Source organism: Dermacentor variabilis, chromosome 9 (assembly GCF_050947875.1).
Source record: "Dermacentor variabilis isolate Ectoservices chromosome 9, ASM5094787v1, whole genome shotgun sequence".
In the NCBI taxonomy this organism is placed as follows: Eukaryota; Metazoa; Arthropoda; class Arachnida; order Ixodida; family Ixodidae; genus Dermacentor; species Dermacentor variabilis.
This window is the reverse complement of record NC_134576.1, coordinates 36,764,027-36,782,575: the sequence shown is the minus strand read 5'-3', so window position 1 is coordinate 36,782,575 and position 18,549 is coordinate 36,764,027. Positions and strand designations below refer to the sequence as shown.

At 45.7% G+C, this 18,549-nt stretch overlaps 1 long non-coding RNA gene across 1 annotated transcript; it reads right to left on the bottom strand.

The window, feature by feature from the left end:
- Positions 1 to 7,320: 7,320 nt before the first annotated feature.
- Positions 7,321 to 16,300, bottom strand: LOC142592608 (uncharacterized). Its single transcript, XR_012830740.1, has 3 exons — positions 16,008 to 16,300; positions 13,623 to 13,759; positions 7,321 to 8,491 (listed from the first exon to the last, which is right to left on the bottom strand). It is a non-coding gene; the product is annotated as an uncharacterized LOC142592608 (long non-coding RNA).
- Positions 16,301 to 18,549: the final 2,249 nt, after the last annotated feature.

The window sequence follows — 18,549 nt, the reverse complement described above, 5'->3', positions numbered from 1 at the left end:
TGGCAGCGGCTTGCTGTCTAGTGTAGTTAATCGTGGACGCCACGGGGTGCCGCAACGGGCCTTTTCGCCGTTTATTTCGCCACCTCAACACTGAACTCTTGCCGGGGCTGTGACCTATCGGCTTCTCCGCTGTGGAGCCTCCAGCGCGCTAGCCCAGACGAAAAAAAAAAGGCAAAGCCGGCTATCGGTGCTATAGATACAGTTATAGCTGAAGAAATCGAAAAATGTTTCCGGCATCACATTACCCAGACGACATCCTGTAATAATGAGGCCATTATATGAATTCTTAAAGCAGTGTCTCGGGGCCCCTTTGACGTTGAGCTACGATAGGCCGATGTAGTTTGTCTAACAAGGAAAATATTTCGCAGACTAGAGTGCTTACGCAGCCTCTATAGTGCCCTCGTTCGGCTCCGCCTTGTGTTCGGGTCATTGGTGTGGGCTTGTCCGTATGCATATTATTATGCTTGTATTAGACCATGCACTAATTAGACCAAGTACAAACGAGTGATCCGTGGTGGCACTGTCAGAACCAGTGGGCTTCTTCGATTTTCCACTTCTGGCTACCCGCGGGCGGCCAGAGCCAGCCAGAGCGTCTTCGTTTTTCTCGGGTTGCTCCGCCCACCGCGTTACGCACTTCCGCCGGGCGTTCGTTTTGCTCGCGCTGGACGGTTCTGGCTATCCGCGGGCTGCCAGAACTTGCCAGGTCGATTTTGGTCTGGCTGCTCCCTGGAAGTTCTCTGGCTAGCAGGCGACTAAAAGAGGCGATGGGCCGTTGCCGCCATCTTTACGGGGACTTCACGGATTGCAACGCGGGCGCTTGAGGACTTAAATTTACCTCGCTCAGCCAACTGTCTACGGTCATCTTCGGATTTCCTTACTTCTAGCGTTATCTTTTTAGGTGCTAACGCTCCGTTCCGCATCGCGAAGCGGTGTGATACGAGCCGTGGTGAACCGTTTGAAGCTTTTGTGTGTGTGTATATCTGTGGGTCCCCTGATTGCTTCTTCGCGGCGGTGAACAGCGCGCCGCGCTGTCACGCGTGCATGAATGAATGAATGGATTCATGTTATCTGCATCGTTTTCCACGCAAGTTGTAGACGCTCATTCACACATTGCGGTACATTTTGGGTTCGCATTTCTCTGGTGGCGTTCCTTTTGACATATCTCGCGTATGTATATCTCTCCTTTCTCTGCAGTTAGCGAAGGCTTTGCAGCTAGGCCTTCTTCGCTCCGTCTCTCCGTCGTGTGCTTAGGTGACAGCTCGAAACCGATATGTGTTTGAACTGCAGGCCGTTGATCTAAGAATACACTGATTGCAGTCGGTATATTTAGACACACGTACATTGGCTTATTGCTCTCATGATTGCGACCAATGTTGTTTTTCGTGTGGAACGTTTCGCTGATCACAGGCGACTAGCATTTTCACGCGCCAGCCGCGTCCCCAGCTCCTTAAATGAGAAGCACCATCAGCCGCAACAAAGTTTCTGAAATCGAAGCCCAAGCAGGTCGGCGCGAAATTTTATGCGTATGAGACGCACCCGATAACCTGCTTTTTCATGACTTGCGATGACACAACGCTAACTCATCAATGTCGCCGGTGGTCGACGGGATCGCTGCAAGCAGGCATCCTCCAGCCATCGCTTTCGAGTACACAATCACGATTTCGCGTCTTGTCATCCGCCGCGTCGGAGGCCATCTGTTGCGCTGCGCAAGGCGAGGTTGGCCGAGTACGCGTCCTGCGCCGAGTCGCGCGAAAGTGATCGTATCCCTGAATGCCACTATATATTTTCAAGCTGGGAACGCGTAAATGGGCCGACTACGCCGAGCGCGTGCCGGCCTCGCCGGGCGCTGCCATGCTAGTAGCATGTTTACATTTGGCCAGCTGTACCGGCGTTCGATTTTGCAAACTTCGGGCAGGTTCAGGTTGTCTTGGGATCCCAGCCCACGTGACTTCCTGTCAGAACTGGAACTAGCCGGCTGCCATCTGGCTGCCAGCGTGTGGCCAGAACTCCGAAAATCGAAGCGGCCCAGTGTAAGCGAAGATTTTGCATCCATTCACAGAGTGAAACAGCACTAATGCTTCTGTTTACCTCAGCGAAACAGTCTACATACATTCCAGCCATTCACCGCGACCAACCCAGTTTACAATCATCGGAAGATCGGAAAAAATCGCCTTAATAAACGCCTTCAAGGCACCTTTCTCACGCGTGAGGCTATAGTGCCCATTTGTGCTCATTAAAATAGGGACCGATCACGAAATCACTCGGGCCGTTCCACAGCGCGTTCAGATCACAATATTTTCGTGGCCACGCTCCGATGTTCAACATGAGCGTGAGTGTTTCTCATTTTCGCTTAGTTGATGTTTCTCGCCTGCTTTGGTTGTCTATAAATGCTTGTCAAAAAAGGAAGACAGGCTTTTTCTTCTTCTTGCGTTTCTTTTTTGCTAGTGTTGCTTCCAGGCTGGAAAATTTAGTTAATTACTGCTCGATCGAGACGCCATGGGGCCGAGTGTGTAGAAGGCAAGAAGATATTCAAGCGACACGTTCGGCTGACTCTGCGTCACATGAGTGCGCAGAAGCGCGCGCAGCAGAGAAGGCGAGCGGAGATAGAGAGAGAGAGAGAGAGAGAGAGAAGAAATGAACGAAGGCTTCATCAAATGCGAATTGGATGTCCGGGGCTCTTTCGCTCGAGTTCGTGGTCGGTATTGAGCGGTCGAAGCTTGGCGGTTGGACGTTGGTGGTCTTAGGTTGTTGGTCGGCCGGAGGTTGGATCAAAGGCGCCAATGGAAAAATTGCTTGCGTTGCGGACCGTGTTCGTTGTCGTACGCCAGCTGTATGAGGAAAAAGGAAAATACTATAGAAGCGAGCATCATGCGACAATCTTGAAGCCTAGTGATAAAAAAAATTCACAGAAATAGGCCCTCGTCACGTGAAACGCAATAGCTAAGTTCTGGCTGTCTCAACTCTGTTGCCAAGTTTCCTTCGGTGGTTACACCTCTCGCCTCGTCCAAGGTGCTAATGATGCGGGATGAAAATTGGCAAGAAAAAAATGGGCAAATCGAGTGCCGGTATCGGAACAGTGCCAAAAAATTTTGAGGTGTTTGGCCAGAGTCGACCTGATGTTTTTCGTTGCATAGCGCTGGCTGTTCTCACTTGGATTCCAGCTTTTTGAGCGGTCTGCCTAGCCGTCTCTGGCAGTTTCGTCTCACCTCCACTCGTATTTGTACTACAAGAGTGCCTGGAAACACTTCCACGGGACCACATTGCTTGGTGCAATCGGTGCGTTCATCCCTTATTATTTTAATATTTTTTACATGTGTTCGCGCGTTGTGCAGAGAGGCGCCAGACAACCACCGCCAAGTGAACCAGGTACCGTATGTATATAGAGAAAGCTTGGCTTTCCTAGTCACCGCAGTTCATGGTGAGCTGCGTCTACTGCAAGAGAGTATAAAGATTGCGTGCAAGAGTTCGATCCTACTAGGACGTTCTGCACGGTCTTCGAGGCGAGAGCACTGGCGACTACGCTAACCATGTCGTTCAGCGCAAGTAATGCCTCGGTTTCTCTATGGGCATCCAGTCGGCGCCATAGGTTTTAATCGTTGCTCAAGGCAGCAAACTTGAAGCGAAGTAACACGCGCCTGGTTGCAGAAAACCCCATATTCCTTCCTCCTTCATGCCTGTGCAGACCTGGGGTAGTTCTCGTCATTGTGAAATTCCGTCATATTGTCAAATTTTTGCGATGGAATAATTTTGAGCCAATGTGAGGGCCTAGCAGCGTGCGTCTTTGATATGTTGGAAAAGCCAGAACCCCAGTCCCACTAGGTAAACACGATGGTGTTGAGTTCAGTTCTAACCACTACAACATGAAATGGACCACTCTTCTCTCCTTTGGTGCGCACATAAGGGGGAAAAAGGGAGAATCGGCTACCAAAATCACGAGAGATAAAGAGAGCCGTTTGGAACGCCTGGCCGCTTATAGAGTGCAAATATAAGTTAGCCTATATGACCGTTTTAACAGCTGGCATGCTATTTTTCCTCCTAAGATCAAAGTAAGTACTCTTTAAATTAAGCTAGAACCATTATTCTACGCCCGACCTGAATGAGCGGAACATTAATAGGACATCGCTGTTGTAATAATACTTTTATTAAGGTAACTGTGGCATAGCATAGATAGGGAGCGTTGGAATACGCCGATATCTGACACGAGCCAAACAGAACAACTCAGGCGCCTACCATGGTCCACATGGCTGCCAGCCCGAGCGACAAGTTCAGAATTACTATTTCCGCAGTGGGATTTGAATTATCCCGCGCAATGTGTATCTGCGCTGTTTTGCAACGATGCCGTTAGCCGTTAGTTGGTCGGCATTTTTCGTGTCGTCGACCATGGGGAAAAATGTGGGTTGATACAGGAGGTTGTGCAACACCTGGCTGACCTGCGCCTAAGGGGAAGCAGGCTTCAAGCAGCGAGCAAAGTGAAGCGAACAGTGCAAACTTTCTTTGTAATCATGCATACAACATATAGAACAGCATTCCTTTCAATAAAGAGCAAGCACAAAACAAGTATCCGAATCAAATATTTGATGATAAGAGCTCCCCGTATACGTTTCAGATTATTATTGCGCAAACTGCCACGGTAACGGCAGCTTGTTACGTGGGCAGTCATGTCACTAACCTTTTGTATGTAAAAGAACCTGCCTAGCAACCGCTATCATTGTTGTTGCAGCACCGCTATGGGTAAGCAGCGCGTAGTTACGACTCTCGAGGAATAGCATGTATTCTAGGAGCTACAAAGAGGAAAGCAAACGGCAATAGGACAAGCGGCGGCGTGCTGTCAAAATTACCATTGCTCCCATTACTCTAAAACAATAAAACATTGCATACCGCCCTCAGTAGTTGTAGTGGTACTTTGCAACAGCTTCGCTGCGCATCCACTTTCGCAGGGCTGGGATAGCGAGTGAAGTTTTTTTTCTGCTCGGTGAAGCCGCGCCTCAGCGCTGCAGAAAACGCCAAAAGCCGACACAGGTCCTCGGAGCGGCCAAGCGGCAGCCATTACGAGCAGCGGCGCCATCTGATGCCGTCGTTGGTGTCTGTCGCAGTTTTGAACACCAAGACTACACGGTCTGTGATTCTCAACGGCCGCTGCATGTTCTATGTATGCATATGTGTTATACATGCGCTCATGCGCTGATATATGTTAGTTAATAAAGGTCTCGGCGCAAAATTTTGCCCTCCAGGACTGTTTTCCACGATCACCTTGTTTTTGCGAGCACTATCGTATCCGAGGCTGGTTGATACTTAGAAATCGTTATTTTAGATCATGAGATACTTTTCCATGTGTTTGACGTCTGTTAATGGCTATGAGTGTTCGACATGTTCGACGACGCGCAAGCTACAACCGGAGGTGTTACTTGCAGGGCAGCGTTAGCTAAGCGTCGTCGCCTAACCGCGGCCTTAAAATGTGCCACCTGGTTAAGGTTTGCTGGGTGCATTATCTGTGTATTTGAACAATCAGCAGTTTAGTGAGAAGCAGCGCCATTTCTTTGTGAACGGTATCCGCTGCCGCGTGGTGCCGATCTCCCCGTGCAATGGTGGGCAGTAGGCCAGCTACTGGGCGCCCACTCTGTAGCTTCGCCGGTACGGCTTCGTGCGAGCGTGAGTCTTGGCACACGCGCCACTCCGGCTTGTGCAGCTAATTTGCGATTGCGGCACGGAGCTTGGTGAGCCAGCGAGCATCGACTTTGGTCTGCGGGTGACAAATATCGGCGGCGACTTTGGGTTGCTAGTATCGCGCTGTGCGCTTCCAACGGCACTACGAGTCTATGCTACACGCGCTGCCGATTAGAGAAATGAGGATGCTGATGTTATGTCTTTAAGAAATTCTTTTAGCTTACTGTTAGACGGCGGCAGCAGGTGGTCTACTCGGGTTCAGGTTACCGGATACGCCGTCACTGTCCTCTCCGCGGCGGGATCGGGTTAGTGTACCGGAGTAGCCTGCACTCCGGTGTTTCAAAAGACGATGCCGTCGCCGTGCACTCTAAAAATTTTAACACCCTTAAGGGTGTAAATGACTTGTCCCATGGGTGACACCCTTTTTGGGTGTATTGCTACACCCCAAGCAACGGGATGCAAATTAACACCCCACAAAAGAAGGGGTGTTAATATGACGTCACCTCGCCTATGGGTGTAAAACAAACAACACCCTTTCTATATGGGGTGTAACACAGACACCACCCTTTCAATATGGGTGTAGCATGGACAAAACCCTTCCAAAAGGGTGTTATCCCTGCAAGTATTTTAGCGTTCACTACAGCCATGTAGTTAATGGGCAGACTAGCTGTTGTGAATGCTGCCTAGCCTCAGCTATGGTACTACCTTGTTCAGTATGAGCCAGAATCTGTGAGGCGTTGTCATATTGCGCTTCTGGTCCGTCATGTGGTAGCATAACGTGCGACCCTTTCAGGCAAACAATTTAAGGTTTCGCCATTGCAGCGAGGCACACACGCCATGCTTTTCGTAATCTTCCTCTGCAGTCATAGTACACTGCCGGCAGGATGCAGAGCGCAATAACAATGCGCGCTGCACTAAGGACACAGGATCTCCCGCACCTTGGTGCACCAGTACTTATAACCCCGTGGAAACAGCACACAGCCAAAAGCATGGTTACATGCATTTCAGAAATAATTAAAAACCTCCACTTTTCTTGGTCAAAAATTTTCGCAACACCAGCTCGACCAGGAGGGAAAGACACCACAGCTCGTTGTTTTAGCTCATATTGAATGCAATAGAGCGCAAGCAATGCATCGATTGGCGACGGTAACAAGTGCAGTACTACAGAAGCATACGTTTGCCTGTCAATCAGTTTTTTGCCGTTTTAAGCACACATTTTATGCCTCTATTCATCAAAGTTGTCATTTATCTCCACGGGATACTTCTACTAGTACTTTTACACATACGACTTAAAGGTAGCACTGAAAGCCAAAGAACAAAGTGCTTCCACGTCGAATAATGTTTCAGCATTTACGAACAAAACAGCATGTGTAGCTGTGCATGCTGTTCAATACATAAGCATGCACTATTTCCTGAAATATATGTATGCTCCATTTACTGCCAGTGACCTGCTTATACCCAATAATTTAGTTTATTTTTCACTATGTGCTTGCATTGAATATTCCACAGGCATTGTAAGTAAAGCTACCAGAACAACAATCAGCTAGTCTAAGGTTACCTAATTGAACAAAATCATTGTAAAATTTGTGACGAAATGTCAGAAGAAAAGTATTTATTTAATTAAAGAGAAATGGTTACATAATAATGTTTGCACATTTTAAATGTAACAAGGAAGATAAGGAGTAAAACCATACCAATACAAAGACATAAGCACCGAATAATGGCACAGGCTTGCTCAATTAAATTTTAAGCAGAACAGTTTTTTAAAATAACCTGACTACGAACTATTACATGTTTTCATTCGAAAAGCACTGCATCTTATTATAAAGCACAAAAATAACCGGTCACATAAGTAAGAACAAGTCAGAGTGTGTCTTTAACACAAGGATAGAAAGTTGGGCGAGTTGGTACAGTAACATGATCTTGGATTGTAGCGCGAAGTGACACGGACACAGACTAGAAGCAGACAGGATGAGCACTAACTCTCAACTAAATTTTTATTGAAACGAAGAACATATATATATATATATATATATATGTGCGACTGCAAAAAACCGCAGCACATCTAAACGAATATTGAATACAGAGTAGTAACATGAAGACGACAAACAAAAGCCATCAGCCATCAACTGCGTGGCAAATCTGAGTGCAAGCTATTCTCTTATCAAGTATACCTGTAGGCATTGCGACCAATGTGCTCCCAAGATGTTTGCGGCATTAGTCATTGCAGAGTTGTAAGGACATGACAATCCTAGGATGATTATGTTCTTGAGGCTTTTTTCCCCACTTTCCATCTTTTGAAACGTGTATACTTTAGTCATGAAAACAAAAATGCTACAACTGGCGTGTGATAAGTTTTGCGTCTTATTTCCTAGCAGCTCATTGAAACGAGCCACGATGACAAATTCAAATGCCGTTACCTCATCAGACATTCAAATTTCTTCAACACAAACAAAACCAGATAGGCATTAAAGTGAGCATCACTTAAATACATTACACTGGTTTAAAGTTATTGCACCACTTTGTGCCAGGTAAAAATGTTAGAAACATCAAAAATGTTAAGATTCTACGGCGAACCGTGAAAACTAAATAAAAAATCATTAAGCTTTGTTAAACGGGTACAGGAGCTTTACTACTGGCCGTCTTGGTGATGGACACGCAGATAGATGAGCAGCCATTCCACTCAGACGAGAATGTTGAGGTCTTCGCATGGAAGTCTGCGAGACACTGCAGAGTAGTTCTTGGTCCACATGAAAGAGGTTGCTTGCATACACATCTGGGCCACCATACTGAATGCATGGTGTTACCGGAACCTTTTCCCCCTGCACTGTGGTAAAAAAGCATGGTTAAGTTTCTACGATATTTAATATGCAAAAAAAGAGGTGAGGCATGCAGACAGGACACGAGAGTGGAGAAGTGAACACGAACGCGCAAAACATGAAAAATTTCATTAAATTGTTTTATTAGATAAAATTTTTATACTGTGTTTCATTCATTATGAGGGTTCATAACCGCAATATATTTATTATATAAGCAGGTGGAATTATCAGCTTGGTCAGTTTGTACAAGCTCGTTTGAGGCCAGAAATCGAGTTTCACAAACACAACCTCAACATTCTTGATTGAAAAAGGAACACCTCAGATGACATGCAGTCCTGTGAGTGGGAATTGCACAGTTCAAGAAAAACAAATTAAAACTGTCAGCCGGGTCCTGAAAAAGGAATAAGCACCTACTACTGCAAAAAGCGAATTGATAGGTTTTAGTAGCACAAGGGCATCTCTGGCCCATGAGCGCCAAGTCTATACTGCAAAAGATAAACGTAGCGCATCTTTACAAAGCAAATATATAAAAATGACTAATGCCTCTCTGCACTACAGTTCCTTTGCTCTAGAGTGAAGTCATTTTAATGCATGCACACGTACATACATACGCTACACCCAAGTGTAACAGCTGCAGAATTAAAATTGGGCAGCAACAAAGTCGCAACCTTTAACCATTGATCCCAAGCTGTACTAGTGACTGGAGGTAGCACCAATATCACCAATGACGAGTCGCACTCTTTCTGACCGATGTTATGCTGCTCTTATTGTCAAAGATGAGTTACAGTCGGCATTGAGGGAAAGCTGCCCTCAAGAGCAGCTCTTATTTTTGTGTTATTTCTAACCAGAGACCAATGAAGTAATATATTTTTAGAATGAGAATGACACCGAAAAATTGAGTACGTAAAAAATTTGGTACATTTTTCCGAAATTAACTTGAGGGTTAACGGCTAAAGCGGCAATCCAGAAACTAGAACAAGTTTTGACATGTTTGCTACCAGTGAATGCTAGAAAATATGTTGGCATTCTGTAGTTTTGTCCAACAATGCAAAAGGGATTCTTAATAACTGAGGAAATAAATGGAAAAGTATCATGAAGTATATTTCGTGAATGTAATGCAGAATCACTCAACTTCTGTTACTATATAATCTCCACTTGATTAACCTGCACTTTCTGAACTAGTTCAGGAGGTGCTGCATTTCACTACTCATTCCACCAGTTCAACGTGGCAGCAACTGCACGTTGTGATTTGTTTTGCTTAGTGCAGGCTTTGTACAGGGCGAGTTCACAGCATTCCCTGCACATGGCCGAAAGGTAGTGCATGTTTACGCAGCAGGTGTGGTGCCGCTTCTGCACGAGCGAGGTGCAGAAATCAGAGTTTCATACAATAATTACTAGAGGGAACTCTGACGTTAGTGTCCACAGGAGATCAAACAAGAACGGCTGTACCAGCATGGAAATTATGGGAAGTACATGGATTTGCCTAAACTTTGTCTGTTTGGCTTCAAACGGCTTTGTGACTTTGTAAACTAGTCATTTTCAACATCATACTGTGTAATAAATAAATAAACATTAAAATCGTCCGACGACAGGATTCAGACACAGGAACTCTAGAACAGAAGTCTGATATTGAAACCATTAAGCCACGGAGGCATGTAACGACAAGCGAGTGCAACGCCTTGATGAATTTATCGCGGGCATACCAGTGCCTTGAGACGCTTGGCGCGTTTCGATTTGGCCACCTTGACAAGCTCAATCGTTGCAATTAATAGCAATTGTGCGTGTTGGCGCCGTCTTCTGCACTTCGAAGAGTATAGACATAGATTGCGCTGAAATTTACGACAATAAGATTTATCTAGCGTATAATATACGAAGCCACAAGAACGTCTGAATTCACAAGCGCGAATATCAGACAAATCCATGTGCTTCCCATCATTCCCATGGTGGTACGAATGCAGCGCCAGAGTTCCCTCTAGTAATTACTGTAAGAAACTCTATGGCAGAAATAACCGAAGTGCCTCGCATTTTGTTCTGGAGTAATAAACTAAGTTTTGCTGGTCCCATAAATCTTACTGGTCATTAATTCCAAGTTTTAGTGCAGTCACATGTCTAGTAGGCAATTGTGGTATTTTGCATAAACATTGCAAAGCCAACTGTGATGAATGTTCACTCTGGTAAATTGTTTATGATCGAGTAGCATAGACTACTGAAGCAACCCCTGGAAGGCAAGTGAATAAATTTTCTTATTAGCAGCCTTTAAACAGCATTCGAGCATATGACACATGCACCTCAGATATGCAGATATTTCCTTGACTCAGCAAGAAGCGATGCTTCATGTTCCACGAGGCTACTTCTATCAAAGCAGTATTGGTGCTCTCTAAAAAGAATTCCAATGCAGATGATCCAAATATTTTTCAGGGGCAACAGTTATGCCTGAAATCATGCTAGATTAGTTTTTTTAAACACATGCTCAGACCATGTTAGAAGTGCTTCTTAATATCCTCCTATTTATTAGACTAGTCCTATATCTGTACACAAAGGCTACTAATTAGGTCCCATGCTATATCATCATCTTAACAAAAACTTCACTTTGTAATACACATGCTGTGATAAGATTTGAGACCACATTGAGATGCTGAACAAGGTGAATTCATTATTTTTAAAATGAAGTTCCTGTTCTTCCAAACGAGAAGAAAGGATACTGAGGGTCAAAATTTTTCTGAATCACAGCTGGAAGATGCCAGGGAAGGCACGTGGAAACTTATTTGTAATTTTCTATTTAAATGTAGAAATGATAAAGGGAAATGAGAATGGTAAACAAAAAAAACAGCAACCAGGCATGGGGGGAGAACGAACCTACAGCCTTTGCATTAGGCATGCGATGCACTAACCACTATGCCACCGAGGCAGCATTCAACCGTCCACTATGGCCCCTCAGATTGTCGAAGCTCGAACACGGCCGTAGTACCACAGTGGTTAGTATATCACATGCGTAATGTGAAGGTTATGGGTCCGTTCCCCACCCACAGGTGGATATCTTTTAATCCACTTTCACTTACCTAAATTTATCATTTCTATACTTCATATAAAAAACTTAAAACATGTTCCTGTATGCTTTCCTTGGCCTCATTATCTGCTGGCTTCTTCCAGTTCTGTTACTTCCAACACTTATACATATTCTAATCTGGTAAGTAAACAGTTTTGCATGATGCTGGAATGCAAGATAAAACATCATTGCAGGGTCATGTTATGTAGAATGCCTTACATTGCCCAGGCAAGGTGTATTAATGTCAATCTGAAAAAAAAAAACAATTCCCACTCTAAGCAGAAATGCTGTGTACTGCTGTGTGCAACAGGGTTTAACGAAAACAACTTGTTCAGAAATAAAGCCACCAAACAACGAGGAAATATGAAAACTAGATGAAAATTTGTGCAGTTGCATGTTAAAAATTTAGCACAGCAACAGATGAAGACATAATGAAGGAAGCGCGAGGATGGTTTATTTTGGACACACGAGGCAACATACTTGAAAGATGCATATGAGCTTACACATGGAGAAATATTGTTTATGTAGCAGCTAAACTACGAACAGGCCTAGAACACACTGATACAAGGTGTCGAGCATGTAAATCTTATCATGCCCTTAAGTCAAAGAAACATGGCTGTTTCTCATGATTCGCTACACATGGCTGGCTCACACAACTTAGCCACTTCTATATATGCCTTGTAATTACCAGGTGGTCTGTATGACATGTTCAAGCTTTAAATATGTACAAGTGCCACGTAGCTGGACAGCACCAAGGTAATGTCGTTTGCCATCGCTTTGAGGAAGTGAAGCCAATTCTTGCATTTTTCCTAATTAGGTAATTCGTTATTAACTATTATTTAACTGCTCAAATATTTTATTCAAAGCAAAAGTGTCAGTTCCAAAATTGTAGAGCATCCTGAAAAATTCCCAATCCAGCTTTCTACTGCTCAATAGATGCAACAAAATTTTTTTTTCAAGCTTGAAAGAAGCCAGTGAACACATGCAAGAAGTGCCGTGCAACTAACCGCTCGTGCACCTGAACACCATTGGCTCCTCCTTTCATGCTTGAAAAAAACTTTTTGAAAAGAATGTTTTAGAAATTGATTAATTATTGTTGACTATGTTTTAGGCAAAATGCATGAAATAGTGTGACTGCCACTTCCATTTTCGGCGACACGAATTGACTCCATTTTCATGTCCAAATCCAGCTATACATGGTGCGTGTTTTGAGCTGGTTCTGTAATTTAGGCTGGTTTTGACTAATTGAAGCTTCGCACCCTAATAATGGAGTCAGCCTAAAAAGAAATTGGTACATAAACGGTCGCTGTCAGTACTTCATACTCCTTTAACTTAGTGCAAAGTGCTTGTGAGCCAAGAAGTTGGTAGTTCTAAGCAGTATTTCTCATTTTGACCTGGTGTTATAGCCCACTTACAATGATGCCATGCTGCTCAGTCATGCTGGTCCCAGCTTCAATCTAGACCAAGGCAGCTGCCCTCCGATGAGGGTAAAATGCAATAACGCTTATGCACTTAGATTCAGGTGTACATTAAAGAAGGCCAGGTTCCCAAAACTTTAGGTTTTGGAATGTAAAAGCCCATAATTTAATTTTAAAAGCTAAAGGTGCTTTATTAGGAGCGGGGGCATCATTTTGAGCTTTTACTGCACTGCCATGGCACCAAGAAGCTCCAAGTAAATAAAAACAATTTCTTAGACAATGTACATATCTTGCAAACATTTACAAACACTTCTCCGCATGCACCTCTGTTGCTGTTATATTTAGATCCATATGCTAAGGCGGGTTATGATGTTAGAACATGTTTCAAACTTTTTTTTTACCGCTTTAAAGTTGTTGGTTATTTTGCATCTCACTATGTGTCGAACGCACATTTCAGTGCATCAATTTCTTCAGAAAGTGCACTCCTCTTTATTTATTTTTTGTGCATGCAAAAAGGGTTCAGAAGAACTGCTTTCTGAAGGTCTGTATAACAAGCAAAAAACGATTCTATGTAGGCTGCACAAAGAGAAAGGGTTGGTTTGTAAATATGTTATTTAGTTCTTAAAAAAAGAGGCAGCTGTCAGTACTCTGTTCCAAAGTAAAAATTGCCCCTACCTGGCTCTGCTTCATTTTCCGATGTTGATGGTCCATTCGGGGGCAATCAACTGATAGGCTGCACTTTGGCGATGTCGGGTGCGCTGTCACCAGGCCCAAGGTCGATCGACATCCTCACGAAAAGTCGAGTCCAAACGCTATAAAAGAAATATCTCATCATTTTGCTATCAGTTTTGTCATCTTGCGTGTTTCACACACGGCCGTCAGTGAAATATTTCGTCACTTGGATACTGAAAAAATTCAAGCGTTTTCTGGCAACCAAGCTGATGATGATGATGTGTGGTATTTTACGGCGCAAGGGCCAGGTTTGGCCAGAGAGCGCCATGACAAGTGGTAATGTTGACGATGTATTATGGAAGATGCGACTTGGCTGTAAACTGGCCTAAAATTGTCGCTGTAGAGTGCGTAAAATCTACGTGCTATAAGATTATGGCGATGACTAATGACGAATACTATGAACATTAAAATCCATCGTGGAAGAATGATGCAAAATAGAAGATATATAGGATGGTAAAATTACTTGGAGCACCAAAGACCCGGGGGTTGCTGAACAGGTGGCTATTGCTCTAGCACTAATTGATTCTAGAAGAGTTTTGGTGTTTAGCGACTCGCGATCTGCGATTACAGCCTTCTCGAGAGGACTTGTTGCGGAACCGGCTAACAGACTGCTGCAGGGTAGGGATATCACTTCGCATACCGTTACTTGGTTCCCGGCGCACATGGGGACAGTGGAGGGAGCCCCGCGTAACCTCAAGGAGGTGGCGCACAGGGAGGCACGAGGATTAGTGTGCCGTGTACTCCCTGAAGGGGCTGGATCTCCCGCTCCTGAGTACAGGGACCAACTGTTAACCTACAACGAAATCACCAAGCCCTATTACTTAGGGCGCAGGACATTCCCGTTGCCACATCCTAAATTAAGTAGGCCGCAGGCGGTTACATTAAGGCTTCTGCAGACACGGACGTACCCTAACCCGGTCATCATGAATAAAATTAATCCGGACTGCGGGGTTTCAGTCTATTGTAGTAAGTGTGGGGGTTTGCTCGATTTACAACACATGCTGTGGCGCTGCTTGGCGTTGGCCGGTGATGGTTCTCGAGGTGAACAGTGGTGGCAGCGAATGCTGCACAGTGAAGTGCTGGCGGACCAACTCAGGGCTGTCCAGAGGGCCCGTGTGATGGCAGAGGGGCTCGGCCTCTCTGTACCGACGTGGGAGCGGCCTGCATCAGTCCCAGACTGATCCCTCAGGACCTAAATAAAGTTCTTCATACCATACTGCTGCCTCGCCAGAGCCCTTGAAACACAAGGGCCTAGAGGCATGTGCTATACGAAAAAGCTATCACAGCGGCATCCTCTGAAGAGAGGACGGCAGCCAAGCTGAATACACAGTAAATGGAGAACATTAAAGAGCAAATGCAGTTGTCACATTAGATTGATCAAGTACAGCAGAAATGGAAAATAAATGAGTGATACTGTGTCTGTTGGCTTTGAATGCAAGAAACGTAAAAACAGGAACTTGCAGCCACGCCACTTCGAATTTCCCGAGTTTGCTACACCTCACAAGTTTGGCATCGTCCGGTACTCGGGGATAGTAACCGCTTAAAATCAAGATGAACGAGCGTCGGCATAAATTAACAGGATACTTAACCGGGTAATATTGGCGCATAAAACAACTCACGTAGCGAAGCTACTGTCAATTACCCGATGACGCATCTGCGGGCGGTGCGGCTTGGGCGGACAATTCAAAAAGGAATGAGAGTTTCACTTGTTTCACGCCTACTAAGCTAAGACAGAATTTGAGTTTCTTACTAAACTATACTGGATATTTACGCTCCGAATAAAACACTGGAAATTTTGTTACGTCACATTGCATACGTATGAGTGAGGAAATTGCTTTTATTGTGTTCTGCCCAGACGGCATGCAGCAGCTACCACTCTCATGCAACAAAAGCATGAAAGTGGTACTCGTGAGACCGAAAATAAACATATACAGCGCCAACGTTACGCCCCTTGGAGTTGGAACTAAGCACGATTAAGCCAGTTAGTTTTCTAGCTTTCATAACGCCATGAACACGACTAAACATCGAGCGAAACAACTCTCTGCTCTCGAAAATTATTACCGCTTCCATTTATATACCTATCGCTGCCACAAGCAAAAGTCAATGGGCTAGCTGTCCACAAGCCGCAGATTAGACTGACAGCAACATATTACGGTAACGTAAAACAATCTCCACGCTGACTTAGCAGCCGCGGTGTGCTCTAAGTGCCAAAGTTCTCGTTTGCCGCTCGAAATTCACACCATGATGACGGGCACTGCATCTTTCACATGAAATATTGTACGCTTTGCTCCGGAGCTCAATAGGAGGGCGAAACGCATTTGCACGTACCTGAAATCCGCATGCCGGAAACCCGTCGACGCTTCCGAGAACGGGGCGCACAGCCATACACCCGTACGGCGGCTAGACTTGGACGTGAGGCACTTCTATCAAACATTTCACATGCGACATGTTTCACACCGATTGCGCGAACACCACAAAATGACGCAGGCCGCATTGCGACACCGAGCAGATGTGAGCCACCGATGAGCTGTGTGCGCGGATTGCAGAGAACAAAACCATACAAAACGTTAGGCGCGAGAAGATGGCGGCTCTCGTTGCGGAGACGAAGCGGACGAAGCAATGACGCGCGAATAAATGTTGCCAACTGTTGGTTCCGCGTTATGCCGGCGGTGGTGGCTTTAGTGGCGTGCGTTGCGGCTGTCTAATTTTTTTATTTCTTTTCCCCAAACAGTATAGCTAAGATCAGTTCTTTGTTTGAATTTTTAACTGTGTTGTTTGGCATTATCTTTGTCTTTTTATGCTATTAAGCGGCCAATTATGGCCTCTCAGGTTCGCGCGCGCCAGCTTCGCGCGCAAATCTCAGAGGCCATAAGACAGCTCGTTAGTAAATGGCGTTATTGTCGTTGTTAACGTTTCATCATCCTTTCTTCAACTGAGATAGAGAGGTAGTGTCCCTTTTCCCGGGGTTGGGAGGGGGCGATCAAGACAGCATCGCTAAGCGGGGGGCGGGGGACAAGGTTGGTGTTGGTTCTTATCGCGAAATTCGCGAACCCTGCGATTTTTTTTTTTTTTTGTATAACGTAAGCATTTCTATATTTCCCCAACAAGAAAAACCATCCGTCCGTCAGTCCGTACCGCACGATATCTTTTAAAATAGAACCCGCAGCAGCGAGTGAATTCACCTTCGTGCTAGCTCTCGCTTTAACGCGACCGAAGCGGCGAGAACACTGCGCTCACGAAGCTTTCAGCTTATGCCGCACTATGCGCTTTTCGCAGATCACTTTCAAGATAGGTGTACGCGCGTCTGTTTTCAAAGCGAAGTAAACGGTGAGAACACAGCGCGTGAAGTTTTCAGCAGTGGGCACACTCTGTCCACAATGCAGTTCGCTTTCAAGATACGGTTCGCGCGGCCGTGCCACAAGCAGCCGCCGCCGGAGAACGGTTGATAATGGTTCGTCGCGGATGAGGAGGGCTAAAGAGCGATAACGGCTCAAAACGAACGGAACGTCACCAGCGCGCCTGGCCCCGCCACCTGTAGTACTTTGCTTGCGCCGCCGACCAGAGCAGTTCGTGTCGCCGCAGCGCTGTCGCTTATACTTGTCGGATCAAGTCTCATAACATTGATAACGACATGGACTCTGTGTAGATGAGGAAGAGTCACAATGCTTACGCACACTTAGACAAATCCGAGAGGAGTTCCTGTGTGGTTTTTTTTTTTTATCGGAAATGTGCAGTGAGCGGTAGGACCCAGAGTTGACAATGCCTGTAAGAGGGGTGCCAAGCTTTTTTTTTTTTTTTTTTTTGTGAGAGTCTTGCCCAGCTCCCAAAGACCTGCTCATGCTAAGACTTGCTGATGGCTGTATGTGTTTTGTTTTATTGTCGCATGCCCTCGAACCGCCACAATCCTACAGTGCAATGGCATTAGAGCAGTACTCACGTCCAAAGGGAAATGCAGCCGGTAATTGGGCTGCCTAAGGTTTGCGGCCCGGCGGCAGCTGCCCTCCCGTCCCCCGTTTCCGTTGACAAGTTAGGGGGAGGGGTCTAGAGCAATCTTACAGCCCCCTCCCCACAGTGGCGTAACCAGCAAATTTTTTGGTGTGAGGGGGGGGGGTCCCAATTGACCCCCCCCCCCCCAGCGGGGCCATTGCCATAGCAGCAAAAATTTTACTGTTAGTGAGCGGTACAAGTGCCCGGCGTGCCCCACTTGGCTACGCCGCTACTAGCCGCCCCCCCCCCCCCCCCCGCAATCGACGCAAATCGAGCTATCAGAACGTACATGACACGCATGCATGACATAACATAAATGACATGCCGCGAAGCTAGCGTGGATGTCGTCACATCATCATCATCAGCTTATTTTGATGTCCATCGCAGGACGAAAGCTTCTCCAGCGATCTCCAATACCCCTGTCTTGTGCTAACTGGTTCCACGTGTCGTCAAGTTTCCCAATTCCATCACGTCCACCTTATTCTCTGCCGTCCTCGACTGTGCTTCCCTTCCCTTAGCACCCATTCTGCAACTCCAATAGACCAGCAGTTCTCTCCCTTACGCATTGCAATGTCTGCCCAGCACGACTTCTTCCTCTTAATGTCAACCAGAATATCAGCTATCCCCGTTCGCTCTCTAATCCACATCGCTGTCTTCCAGTCTATTAACGTCATGGCTAATAATTTTTATTCCATCGCTCGTTGCGCGGGCCTCAACGTCTTCCCAAGCTTCTTTGGTAACTTCCAAGTTTCGGCCCCATACTTTAGTAACGGTAGAAAACAATGGTTAGCAGTAAGCTCCCTGGTCATGATTTAGTAATGCCTGCCGTAAGCTCTCCAGCTAATTTTTTATTTTTGTTAATTTCCTTGATTAGAGGCCCCTG